At 37.7% G+C, this 16,002-nt stretch overlaps 1 pseudogene; it reads right to left on the bottom strand.

The window, feature by feature from the left end:
- Positions 1-1,031: 1,031 nt before the first annotated feature.
- Positions 1,032-2,113, bottom strand: LOC147347002 (butyrophilin subfamily 1 member A1 pseudogene; annotated as a pseudogene).
- Between the last annotated feature and the right edge of the window lie 13,889 nt (positions 2,114-16,002).

The raw sequence follows: 16,002 nt of genomic DNA, 5'->3' as shown, positions 1-16,002 counted from the left end.
TAATTCCCTGCTTTGGAATTTTATTCAGCCTCTTTTCTTCACTGAATTTTCCTACTGAGCTATCCTTATTTCAGCCGCTTTTCTCCACTAAATTTCCTCACTGAGCTATCCTCATTCTATTACTCTTTATATCCTTAATTAACATTTAATTAAGCAAATGTTTCCTGATCTTCGCCTACGCCGTCTCTCCTTCGAATACCCTGGATCAGCTGGGGCTGGACCCCGGCAATTTATTATTACAAAAATGAGATAATTATCTTCTAATTGATGATTATTATTATTGTTAATTTTATTTTTCAAAGTGGGAACATGGTCATATATGAGTATAAGGTGGGAGTAGATTTGGAAGTTGAACGAAGGTAGATTTTTTAATGAATGAGAGGATTATTTGATAGTGCTGGTGTCCAAGTTGTGATAAGTAATCACACACGTAAAGAGGAACCATCTGCTCACATGTGTGGATTTCTATAGCATGTTTAACTGTCAGTATGAGAGATAGGTAATTAGATTTATCCATATTTGGAGGTTTTTTTTCAAGTACATGTGATATAAGGGCAATGAGGCCAGAGATTTTTACTCACTAGTAAGATAATACTTAAAATTATTAACCATGGTAACCACAAAGGAGAGGGTAGGAAGTAAAGTCAAGAGGGACTGAAGATTCAGGAGAAATTGGAAGACCCTAATGAGAATGACACACTGGAGTAGCTGAGCAAGCAAGTACAGGACTTTACATTTCCGGTTTCATCTGAATACTCAACTGTGGATGTCACCTGCTACCATCCTTAAAGGGAGGATGCTGAGTTAGTATTGGATTCAGTCACAACAGGCAAAAATAAAACATACAAATGGTTTAAAGAGACAAAATTTGTTTCTTACTGGAAGTAATTCAGAAAGTGAACATATAGTAGTTTCATAAAGCTGTCAAAACTCCAGAATCATTCCATTAATATCTTCTTTTCTGTCCATATCATATTACATGATCAGAGATATTCTTAGAGATCCACCCATCATGTGACATTCCAGCCATCCAAATAGTTAGAGAAAAGAAGAAAATCACATAATTTTCCTTTAAGAACACATTCCAGAGATGATACTGAATGTAGTTATTTAGTTGACAAGTCATGTTCAACTTTTTGCAACGCCACAGACTACAGCACTCCAGGCTTCCTTGTCCCTCCCCATCTCCCAGAGTTTGCCCAAGTTCATGTCCATTGACTCGGTGATGCCATCCAATCTCTGTCATCCTCTTCTCCTTCTTTGCTCAATCTTTCCCAGGATCAGGGTCTTTTCCAAAGAGTCATACAGAATAATTCATCTTAAAATGCACTGGTCATAATTTAGTCACATTCATCAGGGGATGCTAGGAAACCTCTTCTTTCTACTAGACTGTCATAGGCATAGTAATAATTGAGGGACCTATAACTTAGGAAGAAGGGAGAATTACTATGAGAGGCAACCATCAGTGTGTGTATCAGAGCTTCATCTTAGAATAAACCAGTAAAGGAGGAAGAAACAAATAAATTTGTGTCTAGTGGGGAGAACTGTAATCATCGTGGAATGTTAGGCATATGAATTACAGCATCATTGTGTTCTACTCCACCTGGACAATAGTCAGAGGGCCTGAGTCAGAGGACCAAAGTCTAAAAAGTGGCCTTAGGTCACCATAAAATTTTTGTTTGGAAAATGTGTAGATGTGGGATCCATCTGTCATGTTATAGAAAGATACATCTCCAGCCTCATAATCAAGGAATACTCCCACCCTACAGGGTTTTTCTTTTAGAGTAAGATAAGTTTCTGGGGATGTGAGGCCCCAGTACTCCCCGTTATAGAGCCTAATGGCCCAGAAACCATTCTGTGGTGACACTATGACCCTCCCCTCCTTTGCTACATTATTCCTACAAACTCCCAGGTCCCAGGAATGTGCGTCCTGACCCTCCACCTCCCAGACGTATCTCCCTGAGCTGACATAGAGCTGACCAAGCACACAGGGAAGGGAGACAAAACTCTCTGGGCATCTGGGAAGATCTTGATTTGGTTCTTGCCAGGTTATTCTTCTCCCCTCTTCAGACAAGAAGAGAGCAGAATGGGCAGTGGTTGCATCCAGAGTCATGTTTACTGCAAAGACAAGAGATCATCAGGTTTCTGGGAAGAGTCTCAGTAGGCTTAAGCCAGAGTCTCCCTTCTGTGAGGGCTCCTCTGGCCCTGGGAAGATCCAGTTAAAACCCCCTTCCTCATCTTCCCTTGGACTACCCAGAAGGAGCTAGGTCTCTCTTGGATCATTACAGACTCACCAGTCTGGAACTCTTCTTTTCTCCAATCTACAAGGAACAAATGAACATAAGAATCCACAATCTGACAGAGTTGCCTGTCTGTCCAGAATACTATGGTAATAAACTCCTTAATTGAAGAATAATGACAACCAAAAAAAGAAAAAACAAACCAACAGACAAATCTCTTTTTATATTCTTGAACCTCTTTTTACAAGATGATAAATTATGTATGACTTGAAGACCTGTGCCAACCCTATGCTCTCCTCATCCAAAATTCATATAGGATAAATATTTATACTTTATTTAGTTTGTTTGAAAGGAAATATAGAATATGATGGGTCTGACCAAATAATATATTATTCACTCTCAATTCCTCAGATTTTAGAAGATGGTAACCATTCTGCTGCTGCTGCTAAGTCACTTCAGTCGTGTCCAACTCTGTGTGACCCCATAGACGGCAGCCCACCAGGCTCCCCCGTTTCTGGGATTCTCCAGGCAAGAACACTGGAGTGGGTTGCCATTTCCTTCTCCAATGCGTGAAAGTGAAAAGTGAAAGTGAAGTCGCTCAAGTCATGTCCGACCCTCAGCGACCCCATGGACTGCAGCCCACCAGGCTCCTCCATCCATGGGAATTTCCAGGCAGGCGTACTGGAGTGGGGTGCCATTGCCTTCTCCAAAATAATATATTATTCACTCTCAATTCCTGAGATTTTAGAAGATGGTAACCATTCTACCTACACTCAAAACAATGTTATATGCAATTGAAAATAATAAAACTACTAAAATGTAATGTTCCAAACATATTATTATCTGTTAGAATAATGAGTAGTCTACTGGATTCATGAAATAAATCCCTGAAGTTTCCTTGACTTTCAGCAAATCATTTTGCACATGGTAGATGTTCATTTAAAATATCTTTGATAATAGGATTTTGTTCATCAGAACCCGTGTTGCTCACCAGTATATAATGGTATATCCCTCCATGCTGCAAAAGAACAAAATAGAAAAAACTTTACTTTTATCCTTGCATGTCTCTTTTACTGTCTTATTTTATTACAAACAATTATAAGAAATATTTGTCTTTGTTCTATTTCTTCTACTGAATCCTTTGAACTTCTTCTTTCTATCCTATATCCTCATATTCCAATTTTCAAATATGGTGATAAAAATGATCAGGTGGAGTTTAGATAGGAATATAGAAAAAACAAAGGTGGCAGGGATAGGAGCATGAAGGAAGGGGCATAGAAGAAAGGAAGGAACAAAGGAATGAAAGGGGAGAGAAAGAATTGTGGGGTGAGTCATTCATAGCTTGCACTTCAGAGAGAATTTATTGAAAGCATCGATATTTATAAAGATAATGCTTCCAATGCTGCTTTGCTTACACTAAACATTTTTGTTGTATTTCTGCATTCTATCCCACTGGCATAGGGGCAGACTCTAAGAAAAGAAGAACAGTCAAGGTTTCTGAGAGATAATCATTACTCACAGGACTTGAACTGATCCTTCTTCCTCTCTGAAAGAAATTACACAATTATGTATGTATATTTAAACAGATTTTCTTAACATCATAAAGAAGATGTGAGTAATGCTATGCATCTGTCAATATTTGTGTCTGAAATTCGCTAAGTAATGTACATTTCAAAAGCAATGAAAGAAATGTCTGAAGTTCATTCCATCTGGAAACTTTACTAAAATTTGAAGAATATAATCTGATACGAAAGGACACCTTGTTGCTGTTCAGTCGCTCAGTCGTGTCTGACTCTTTGAGACCCCGTGGACAGGTGTGTCCCTGTCCTTCACCATCTCCCAGAGTTTGCTTAAACTCACGTCCATTGAGTCAGTGATGCCATCCAATCATCTCATCCTCTTTTGTTCCCTTCTCCTCCTGCGTTCAGTCTTTCCCAGCATCAGGGTCTTTTCCCATGAGTTGGGTCTTCAAGTCAAGTGGCCAAAGTATTGGAGCTTCAACTTCAGCATCAGTCCTTCCAATGAATATTCATGACTAATTTCCTTTAGGATAGACTGGTTTGATCTTCTTGCTGTCCAGGGAACTCTGAAGAATCTTCTCCAGCAATACAGTTCCAAGACATCAATCCTTTGGTGCTCAGCCTTTTTCACTGTCCAGCTGTCACATTCATACATGATTACTGGGAAAACCATAGCTTTGACTATATGGACCTTTGCAGGCAAAGTAACGTCTCTAAACAGCATATTTTAATATGCTATTTAGGTTTGTCATAGTTTTTCTTCCAAGGAGCAAGTGTCTTTGAATTTCATGGCTACAGTCACTGTCCTTTTGGAGCCCCAGAAAATAATAATTCTTGAAGTAGAATACTAAAAATAATGTAGACGTATATTAGAAAATAGCCATAGAATTTAGAGATATAATGTCAATGAAGTTTATTTGATTGACTGATAAATATATGTTCAGGACCCTGAAGGAAGAGAAATTTGTTGAATTAACTATTAAATGGTTAAAATAAAAATGAATGTACACTAATAATTTTGGTTGGAAAGAAAAGATGATGCAAATTCATGTGAAAATATCTTTACACCTTAGATCACTGGAGATTATTGTCAAGCAAAATGTATCAAGATTACATTTGACAGTAGTATATGCAAAGTGTTTAGAAGATCAACAAAAGAGGAACTTATTCAGCTGCTTTAGAGGCTGAATACTATTCTTAAATTGAACGAAGATAATATATATAAAAAAAAATGGGGACTCCATCTCAGAGCACATGAGGAAAAATCAAAGTTAAAGGAAACTTTCTATTGAATGGAAATAATCTCATTCTTCTTAGACTAATCCCTTTCATCACACCAATTTTTTTCACCAACTTTATAATGAAGCTATGATAGTCAACAGGAAGATAAAATAAAAGAGAAAGAATAAAAAGTAGAGGAGAGAATTAAAAGGCAATATGGGGAGGAGTTCAGAAAGTCAAAGAAAATGGAAAAGATAATTTGAAATTCACAAGAATGAAAATGAAAGACAAGCAGTATGTAAGAGGTGAATGTGAAGAAATGAGGAAAACATTTATCTGGAAATATATATTTTTTAAAAATTCATAAAACTTACCAATTTCTTTCTTGAGTTGTTCTGAAAAATATAATGGAAAAACTTGTATGAATTTCAAGGAAAACCAATACAGAAAATGAAAGTGAAAATAAAATTTCCATTGTACAGTAGACAGAGAAGATGGATACAATTAAAAAAAAAAAAGAAAAAGGAAAAGAAACAAAAGTCCTGAAAAATACCAAGGAAGCAAATATTTTTATATTGGAAAAATGGTGAAAATTTGTTCTTGCAGACAAAAAATGTTGCCTGACACTTTGGTAAACAATGAATGTTACCAACCACGAAGCCATCAGAACCTGATGGTGTACCCTAAGGAGATTCAGGATGGAGAAAACAAGATACATGGCCCCAGTATCAATGATGCATATCAAAGGAATAATTTCAGTGAGCTGAGACTCTTGTATCTTGCCAAGTGTAGAAAGGTGTTAATATCATTACCTTGAGATGCCTGTTTTGTTTTTGCTTTTTTAGTTATTGTTAGAAGTAATCTTGATGTATTCCACCACAGGTTTTTTGTTTTTGTTTTTTTTTTCCCCAGCTAAAATTCCTATATATCTTGAATCCTTCCTTATCTCTCTGTAAGAGTTCCTCAGAACTCTCTGAGAGGCTGTATCCTAGGTTTTAGTCCTGAGTAAGGTCCCCAATAAAATAGAACTTGAAACTTTTAGCTTGTGCATTTGTTTTTCAGTCAACAATTTTGGTTTGGTGACCAAAAACAGACTTCTCTCCTTCACCAGAACTCCTTCACCTGAACACGAGGATCTTTAGCTTTGGGACCAGATGAAGTTCCCTTGTGCCCGTCTACCTCCTTAGAGTTCCAGACAATTCTGGGTGCATCTTGGATCTCCTGTTATTAACTGATGAGCCTGAGTTTTAATCAGTGGTATTAAATCTCTGGCTGGAGTAGTAGTTTTTCCTTGAAATTTAATTTCAAGAAGAGATGCCTGGGTGAAAGACAGAGAAACTTTTGCTTGATTGAAAGACACTGAAAGAGTTATCCTCAGTTGAGATATACTGGGAAGTTTTTATCGTGTAATTATAGAATTTGTACTTACAAATACCTGCTTTGTTGCAAATTAAAGGACATCTCACTATAAAAATGGCCAAATTGAAGCTCTTTTGATATACCCAAATTATGTTTTTTCATGCACAGCTAAAAAAAGCTGGCTTGATGGAACATTTTTTCAGAATTCTGACTTTAAAGGGAAAAAAAAAAATCTGCTATGGAGGAACTTGCATTTTTCTCCCTGTGTCTTTGAAATGTAAATGTTCTACCTGCTCTTCTCAGATATTTTTTCTGTGTTTTGAGAGCTTGATCTCTGCCTTCCAGAAGGTACACATATGGCAAGAATTTGGCAGGCAGTCAGATAGACTAGGATTCTGAGCAATCATTTTGTCTGGCTATGCCAACTCTTGGTAAGGAATCTGTCTGCAATGCAGGAGACCCAAGTTTGATCCCTGAGTCAGGAAGATCCCCTGGAGAAGGGAATGGCTACCCACTCCAGTATTTTTTCCTGATAGTCTACGGACAGAGGAGCCTGATGGGCTACAGTCCATGGGGTCACAAAGAGTTGGACACGACTGAGCAAGTAACTACATGACAACTCTCAAAAAATTTGTCATAAGGGGCCCCAACACATAAGGCCTTTGTCATCTTAACTTTCAGTGCATCTGCCTGTACAATGATATCCCTTTACTTAGACAAGTTTTGTGAGTAAACGTTTAAGATCTTGTGAAGATTGCATTCTTTTTGGTCTCTTGTGGAGACACCTTTTGTGTCTTATTGGTTTGAGTTGCTATTAAGATTCTACTCATCAATGGCCAGACAATTGAGTCTTTAAATTGAAGAAACTTTTAAACTGGTGAATTTTTAGAAAGTTCTCACTATGAACAGCTATTTTATTGGCATCTATGGGGAAAAAAAAAAAACAAATTAGAAAGTGGATAAAAAATATATATGAAATGGGTAACCTAAAAACTCCCTTCAGTTCAGTTCAGTCGCTCAGTCATGATCGAATTTTGCGACCCCATGAATTGCAGCACGCCGGGCCTCCCTGACCATCACCAACTCCCAGAGTTCACTCAGACTCATGGCCATCGAGTCAGTGATGCCATCCAGCCATCTCATCCTCTGGTGTCCCCTTCTCCTCCTGCCCCTAATCCCCCCAGCATCAGAGTCTTTTCCAATGAGTCAACTCTTCTCATGAGGTGGCCAAAGTACTGGAGTTTCAGTTTTAGCATCATTCCTTTCAAAGAAATCCCAGGGCTGATCTTCAGAATGGTCTGGTTGGATCTCCTTGCAGTCCAAGGGACTTTCAAGAGTCTTCTCCAACATTACAGTTCAAAAGCATCAATTCTTCGGCACTCAGCCTTCTTCACAGTTTGTGTTAAACTAAGGGAGTTTGTGTTAAACTCCCTTAGTTTAACACAAAAAAATTTGAGAAGCCTTATATTTGGTCTCAGCTGCCCATCAATCAGTCTTACAAATCCTAATAAAACATTAGATCAACTTTTTGTTAGGTTGATTAATAGAGGAATAAGAAGCTGAAGGAAAAATCTAAAAATTTCTTCTCTAATAAGTACAAATTTTAAAGGGCCTCATCCCCAAAAGAGAAATCTTTCCATGGTTACTAAGAAACAGAATTTTTAAAAATGAACATTAATGTGATTAAAGCAAAAACCTTTTGCAACACTACTTAAGGTTTGATAGGCCAAAGGAATCCCTTATTGATCCTCAACATTGTGTGTAGGCATGATAAGTCGCTTCAGTCCTGTCAGTCTCTGTTACCCTATGGACTGTAGCCTGCCAGGCTCCTCTGCTCAGGGGATTCTCTAGGCAAGAATACTTGAGTGGCCATGCTTTCTTCCAGGGGATCTTCCCAACCCTGGGATTGAACCAGCATCTCCTTCAGCTCCTGCACTGCAGGCAGATTCTTTAACGCTAAGCCACCATGGAAGCCTCCTCAGCATTAAAGGGCCCCAAATAAGTATACTTTATTTATCATGGAAGAATAATTACACAGCTATTTGATAAGAAGTTGGTCACTTGGGGCAAAAATTAAGCCAATTAATCAAGTTAAAAGATTGACAAAAGAGCCTTCATCCCTTGGTTCAATCTCTCACTGAGGATGCTGAAGAATTTATTTTAAAATTGATAATATGGTCAGTGTTTAAAAAGAAAAGCTTCTGGTACTCTTGGAAGACCAAGGCTTGTTAATGGGGTCTTAATGAAAATTAAAGTTAAAGATATAAATTGATATAATTGAGATCAAAGTTTATAAAAATTGCTGTATTTAAATGAGTTTCTGTATTTTAAGAATGTTACATCTCTTTTGCCTGATTATATTGTAGGATAGACATTATGCCTCACTGGGCAGTGCTTCCCCAGCCTGGTATTATAAGACAAGGCATATAAATCTGTTCCTCAGGCAATATTAATTACATATACTAAAGGGAACCCATAGGGTCACCTGAATTTATACAATGTAAAATAAAGACTGAGAGCTAATATTTAAGGCTAATAAAGACAGTAATAGGGATTTTTTTGCTGTAGGTTTGATTTGTGAACTCAGAAAGAAGATCTTCATTAAATGCCTTGTGCAAATTTTAAGGGATGATACATTTGAACCCTACAGTTCTAGAAGACAGAAGGCTTGATTTTCAGTTTAGTTGGAAATCTTATCAGTGATATAAAATATCAAGTCAAATAAAATATAGTAAGACAAGTCAATGTTTTAACACCATTTAGGTGGCAGACTGGACTTCCCTAATGGTTTCGTGGTAAAGAATCTGCCTGCCAATGCAGGAGATGGGTATTCAATACCTGGGTCGGGAAGATCCCCTGCAGGAGGAAATGGCTACCAACTAACTCCAGTACTCTTGCCTGGAAAGTCCCGTGGATGGAAGAGCATGGTGGGCTATAGTCAATGGGGTCGCAAAACAGTTGGACTGACTTAGCAACTGACAAGAACAGGTGGTAGACCAGTTATTTGGGGAATTTAAAGCAAACCTATAAGAATCAGAAGGAGAAATACAACCTACAATGACCTGAGTCTGAACCTAATTAGCTCAAAAAAGTAGAACCTGAAACCAAAGTTAGAGGAAGGGTCTGGGCGGCAGGGGACTGGGGAGGTCTTTTTAAATTCAAATTGGTGGAAAGACTTCCTCACTCAAAAATTTAATTCACAACCTTCCCAGGGATTTATCAAGAACAAATACAAATTTTAAATGTCTTTTCCACAAGAAGTACAGTCTTAATCACCTGAGAAAATAAATTTAACTTATTTCAATTCTTATTTATAAACTAGAAAGTTTACTCCTTACTGCCAAGTTCTGACTTAAATTGAAGAAAGTAGGGAAAACCATTAAACCATTCAGGTATGACCTGAATCAAATCTGTTATGATTATACACTGGAAGTGAGACATAGATTCAAGGGATTAGATCTGATAGACAGAATGCCTGAAGAACGATGGAAAGAGGTTTGTGACATTGTACAGGAGGCAGTGATCAAAACCTTCCCCAAGAAAAAGAACTGCAAAAAGGCAAAATGGTTGTTGGAGGAGGGCTTACAAGTAGCTGTGAAAAGAAGAGAAACAAAAGGCAAAGGTGAAAAGGAGAGATATAACCATTTGAATTCAGAGTTCCAAAGAATAGCAAGGAGAGTTAAGAAAGCCTTCCTGAGCAGAAGATATTAAGAAGAGGTGGCAAGAATACACAGAAGAACTATACAAAAAAGATCTTCATGACCCAGATAATCACAATGGTGTGATCACTCATGGAGCCAGACATCCTAGAATGTGAAGTCAAGTGGGCCTTAGGAAGCAACACTACAGACAAAGCTAGTGGACGTGATGGAATTCCAGTTGAGTTATTTCAAATCCTAAAAGATGATGCTGTGAAAGTTCTACACTCAACATGCCAGAAAATTTGGAAAACTCAGCAGTGGCCACAGGACTGGAAAAGGTCAGTTTTCATTCTAATCCCTAAGAAGGGCAATGCCAAAGAGTGCTCAAACTACCATGCAATAGCACTCATTTCACACACTAGCAAAGTAATGCTCAAAATTCTCCAAGCCAGGCTTCAATAGTACATGAACCGAGAACTTTCAAATGTTCAAGCTGGATTTAGAAAAGGCAGAGGAACCAGAGATCAAATTGCCAACATCCATTGGATCATTGAAAAACTAAGAGAGTTCCAGAAAAACACCTATTTCTGCTTTATTGACTATGCCCAAGACTTTGACTGTGTGGATCACGATGCTGCTGCTGCTGCTAAGTCGTGTGCAACTCTGTGCGACCCCATAGACTGGGAGCCCACCAGGCTCCTCTGTCCCTGGGATTCTCCAGTCAAGAATACTGGAATGGGTTGCCATTTACTTCTCCAATAAACTGTGGAAAGTTCTTAAGGAAATGGGAATACCAGACCACTTTACCTGCCTCCTGAGAAATCTGTATGAAGGTCAGGAAGCAACAGTTAGAACTCGACATGGAACAACAGACTGGTGCCAAATGTGGAAAGGAGTATGTCAAAGCTGTATATTGTTACCCTGCTTATGTAACTTATATGCAGAGTACATCATGCGAAATGCCAGACTGGATGAAGCACAAGATGGAATCCAGATTGCCAGGAGAAATATCAATAACCTCAGATATGCAGATGACACCACCCTTATGGTAGAAAGGGAAGATCTAAAGAGCATCTTGATGAAAGTGAAAGAGGATAGTGAAAAAGTTGGCTTAAAACTCAACATTCAGAAAACTAAGATCATGGCATCTGGTCCCATCACTTCATGGCACATAGATGGGGAAACAATCGAAACAGTGAGAGACTTTATTTTCTTGGGCTCCAAAATCACTGCAGATGGTGATTGCAGCCATGAAATCAAAAGACACTTGCTCCTTGGAAGAAAAGCTATGAACAACCTAGACAGCATAATAAAAAGCAGAGACAACTTTGCCAACAAAGGTCTGTCTAGTCAAAGCTCTGGTTTTTCCAGTAGTCATGTATGGATGTGAGAGTTGGACTATAAAGAAAGCTGAGTGCCAAAGAACTGATGATTTTGAACTGTGGTGTTGAATACTCTTGAGAGTCCCTTGGAAAGCAAGGAGATCCAATCAGTCAATCCTAAAGGAAATCAGTCCTGAATATTCCTTGGAAGGACTGATGCTGAAGCTGAAACTCCAATAATTTGGCCACCTGATGGGAAGAACTGACTCTTTTGAGAAGACCCTGATGCTGGGAAAGATTGAAAGTGGAAGGAGAAGGGGACAACAGAGGATGAGACGGTTGCATGGCATCACTGACTCGATGGACATGACCTTGAGTAAACCTCAAGAATTGGTGATGGACAGGGAGGCCTGGTGTACTGCAGTGCATGGGGTCACAAAGAGTCTGACACGACTGAACTACTGAACTGAACCAACAATATTTATATTTAATATTTGATTTATGACTACGTTTTAAAGTGAAGCCATGAGATCTATAGTTCTGTCAGTTTACATGTATGTGTGTATTATATGTATGCTGTGTCTCTATCTTCAGATAGTATTATCAACATTAAATTATTAAAGAACTGTGTTTAATTGACTTAAAAGTAGATGGTTACAAATTAAATATAAAGGAAACTGGCTCAGATAATTTTAGATTCATGTGATCAGTATTAATTTAATATCAGGTATTAAAGTTACTTTAGGCTTTTAATGATATGGACATGATTTTGGAGTCATCAATATTGAGTATGATACCCTTTTGTACCTTGGCTTACTGTAAGTCATTAAGTTCATGTTATTTCTATTGTAAAATTTGTCAGCAAGAAAAATAACTTGGTGTGATGATATTTTTATAAAGTATAAGAGAAAGTAAATGAGATTAGAATTTTCATCGAAATCTAAGAGTAATTGTTTTGGTATGTCTAAAATAGCTTTGCCAGATAAAATTTTAGTTATGATAAGTTAAACAATGGGAAATCATTGAATAGTTAGATCATTCATTTAAGGTAAAATAATGGAACACTGACTACTAAACCTTTTTACATTTATCTGCTTTGTCTTCTTATGAGAGGAAAACTAATGATGATTCGATTTATTAGACATGTGTTTTGTACCACACTGAGGAAAGAAATTGTGCTGTGGGAAGAGGTATGTTTCTAGAGGATATGGAATATTTTTAAGTTTGCCAGTCAAGAAATTCTGGTATGACAGTTCACAATTACGTGCTTTTTGTTGTCTTTCATTAGAGATTAAGGTTTTTAAGGGTTAACATTATAATATGTGTAATTAAAGTTACTGGGATGACAAGTAGGAGGTTCAGGGAAAGAAGTTTTGAAAAACGGGGATGTATTTTGTTAAGGGGAAAAACATGATTTTGTCCTAAAGCTGGTTATTCCTAAATGAAGAAGTCAGAGTGTTAGTCGTTCAATTGTTTCTGACTTTCTGTGACCCCATGGACTGTAGCCCACCAGGCTCCTCTGTCCATGGAATTCTCCAGGAAAGAATACTGGAGTGGGTTGCCATGCCCTTCTCCAGGGGATCTTCCCAATCCAGGGACTGAGCCCAGGTCTTCTGCCTTGCTGGCAGATTCTGTACCATCTGAGTCACCAGGGAAAAGAGGCTAAATGGGGAAAAGAGGGGGCGGGGGGGTTAACTAATGTAGATACAGAAAGTTGTGAAAAATGATTCCTGAAAAAATAATTTTGTACATGTTAAGGCTGGAGTGGAATTGGATTTATTAGGTAAATAAATTATGTTCTTGAGGTCGAACTGGAGCAGGACAGGAGTTTTCTCTTTCTGTTAAGAGAACAAAGACTTTTGGAATGTTGAGCTACACTTGATAGCAGATTGTGAATTTCTTTGCCTTCTAAATGTTCTGTATTTGACTTAAAGTATTTTAGTGTCACTTTGGTTAGATAAATAACTATTGATTTACGGTTTCTTATGATTCTATTTGACCAAGTTTTTAAAAACTTTTTGATACCTTTGACAAACTTACCCAAGGAAAAGAAGAAAAAATTACTATGGCAAGAAAGAAAATAAACCTGGGAAAAGGTATGTAAATTATCTGTACAAGTGAGAGAAGACTTTAGTAAATGGTCAAGGGCATTGGAAGAGTGAACCTAAAGTTCACTGGACCAGGCTTTGAAAGGACAATGAAGAAAGAAATATGAAACAAATTCACAAGCAAGACATTTTTGAAGTTAGAATGGGAGACATTCAGAAGAACTGTGAGTCAATAAGTGGCTAATCCATAAGAATGTTGATTTTGAAAAGTTTTGTGGCTATAAAAGAACATCAGAAATAATTTGCCAGCTTCGTTCTGAAATTCTTCTGAAAAATAAAAAAAGCTATGTAAATATTATTGAAAATAAATTCCATGAAAATAAATGTAAAGAAAATTAAACATATTATATTTGAAATGTACAGTTATCATCAAACACATGCCAGAATGAAGCCTATCTTAGCTCAGTTACACAAAAGGAAGGATGGTAAAGTATTACATGGCAGGGGAAGTGAAAGTGTTAGTAACTCAGTCGTGTCCAACTCTTTGTGACCCCATGAGGTGTAGCCCACCAGGCTCCTCTATCATGGGATTCTCCAGGCAAGAATACTGGAGTGGATTTTTGTTCTCTTCTCTGGAGGATCTTCCCAACCTAAGGATCTAACCCAGGTCTCCTGCATCACAGGCAGATTCTTTATAGTGCGAGCATCAGGGAAGCCCACATGGCAGGGAAGGGGGTTCAAATCAACAGAACTGAGCCTCACTCAAAGAAAGTGAACATATCAGAAATGTTAAAAATACCAAAACTCCACAAGTACAGGGTTAATAATATTCACTAGACTTTAAGGATATCTCTCCCTGGATTGCAAAGGCAAGAGAAATCAAATGAGTGGCTTGGGGGAAACTGAAGAGAAATTGAAGATTTCACACTTCAGTTAGATAATGACAATGAGAATAAATTATGGAACAGTGAATGGATGTTGGGGTGGAGGAAGCTGATCATTGACAAATACAGAGATCTAAGTAGCAGATTAACTAGTAACTAGGAACAGAATGAAATACACTTTGTTATTGATTGAAAAGTTACCTTTTCTTTATGCTTCTGGAATAATGAATTATTTCCCTAACAGTCTTCTACCTTAGCCATGGAAATGTGCATTATTAACAACATGTGCATATTTAACACATTTAATGTATTTAAAATATTTTTCCAGTCATAATTCCTTTGATATTCAGTCTCTAACATGACTGTGAAGTTAGATTTTATTCAAGGGAAACCTGTATCCTCTTAAAGTGACCTTAGACGGCTTTTACAGCTTGCTCACTTGTTGGTTTAACAAGATGTTCCCAAGTCATTATGACGTTCCCCATGTGACCTGGAAATGGCACAATTTTTTTGAGAGATTTTCTGTTCTTTTCCTGAGCTATGGTTTATAGAGATCATGTTCTTGTCCATGGGGCTTTGGCCATGGGGGTTGTAATTGCTGGGGGATTATCAAAATACCTGGATATATTCAGTGAAACAAAATATATGTGTATCTCTCTATACATATAAACTATATTATTGACTTGCCTTTTACCTTTTCTTTCTTGTTTGAAAGATAAAAGGAAGAAAAAAATCAATTTAACAGAATGAAAGTACAACATCAGGAATAGAGATGATCAACAATTTGAAAACATCCATAGTTTGTTTCAAAATGACCAATATTTCTGAGAATTAAAAGTTTCTGTAAGTTTTTGAACTCCGTGAAACCAGTCAGAAGTAATGTGTACATCACTCAGTTCTTAGTGCAAAACAAGTTAAGATAGGAAATGACACTGTGAGAAGGAGTAGGTGATATGTCCTCTGGCATAAAAATGACAATCATTGCTCTTTCCTTGGACCGTCTACCTTTTTCAGAGTAAACTACAAACACCTTGTAGGCACAACAGAGGCTACTCAGAAAGTGATGAGTATGCTTGGAGGCAAAGCCTCCATATGACCAAAACTGTGTCTGTAGCAGCAGTCATATGAAGCCTGCTGCGCACATTCAAGACATATAGTCCCCAACTCCATCCACTCTGAAAACAGAAAAAAGTGATTGAGAAATACTGTTATAATGCTGCTGCTGCTAAGTCGCTGCAGTCATGTCCGACTCTGTGTGACCCCATAGAGGGGGGCCAACCAGGCTCCCCCATCCCTGGGATTCTCCAGGCAAGAACACTGGAGTGGGTTGCCATTTCCTTCTCCAATGCGTGAAAGTGAAAAGTGAAAAGTGAAAGTGAAGTTGCTCAGTCGTGCCCGACTTTCAGCAACCCCATCGTCTGCAGCCTACCAGGCTCCTCCGTCTATGGGATTTTCCAGGCAAGAGTACTGGAGTGGCTTGCCATTGCCTTCTCTGACTGTTACAATGGAAGATGGTAAAATTTTGGAAACATCATAGGCTATTACCTTCTCTTCCTGTTTACATGAAAAATTCAGAACACAGATATGCATTATCAGACAACGTTTCTGAAGAAAGTGCTTCTAAATACATCAAAGAATTGCATTTGTAGAGTTACTATTACGGAAATCAAAGTGCAAAAATAGAAATAATTATATACCTGTGTTGGATTCTTTTTGATATTTGGCAAAAATAATACAATTATGTAAAGTTTAAAAATAAAATAAAAT

The sequence above is a fragment of the Bos grunniens genome, chromosome 23 (assembly GCF_055505025.1).
Source record: "Bos grunniens cultivar Pamir isolate PY7600 chromosome 23, Bosgru_T2T1.0, whole genome shotgun sequence".
NCBI lineage: Eukaryota > Metazoa > Chordata > Mammalia > Artiodactyla > Bovidae > Bos > Bos grunniens.
The sequence above is the reverse complement of the archived record's forward strand: the minus strand, read 5'-3'. Positions and strand labels throughout refer to the sequence as shown.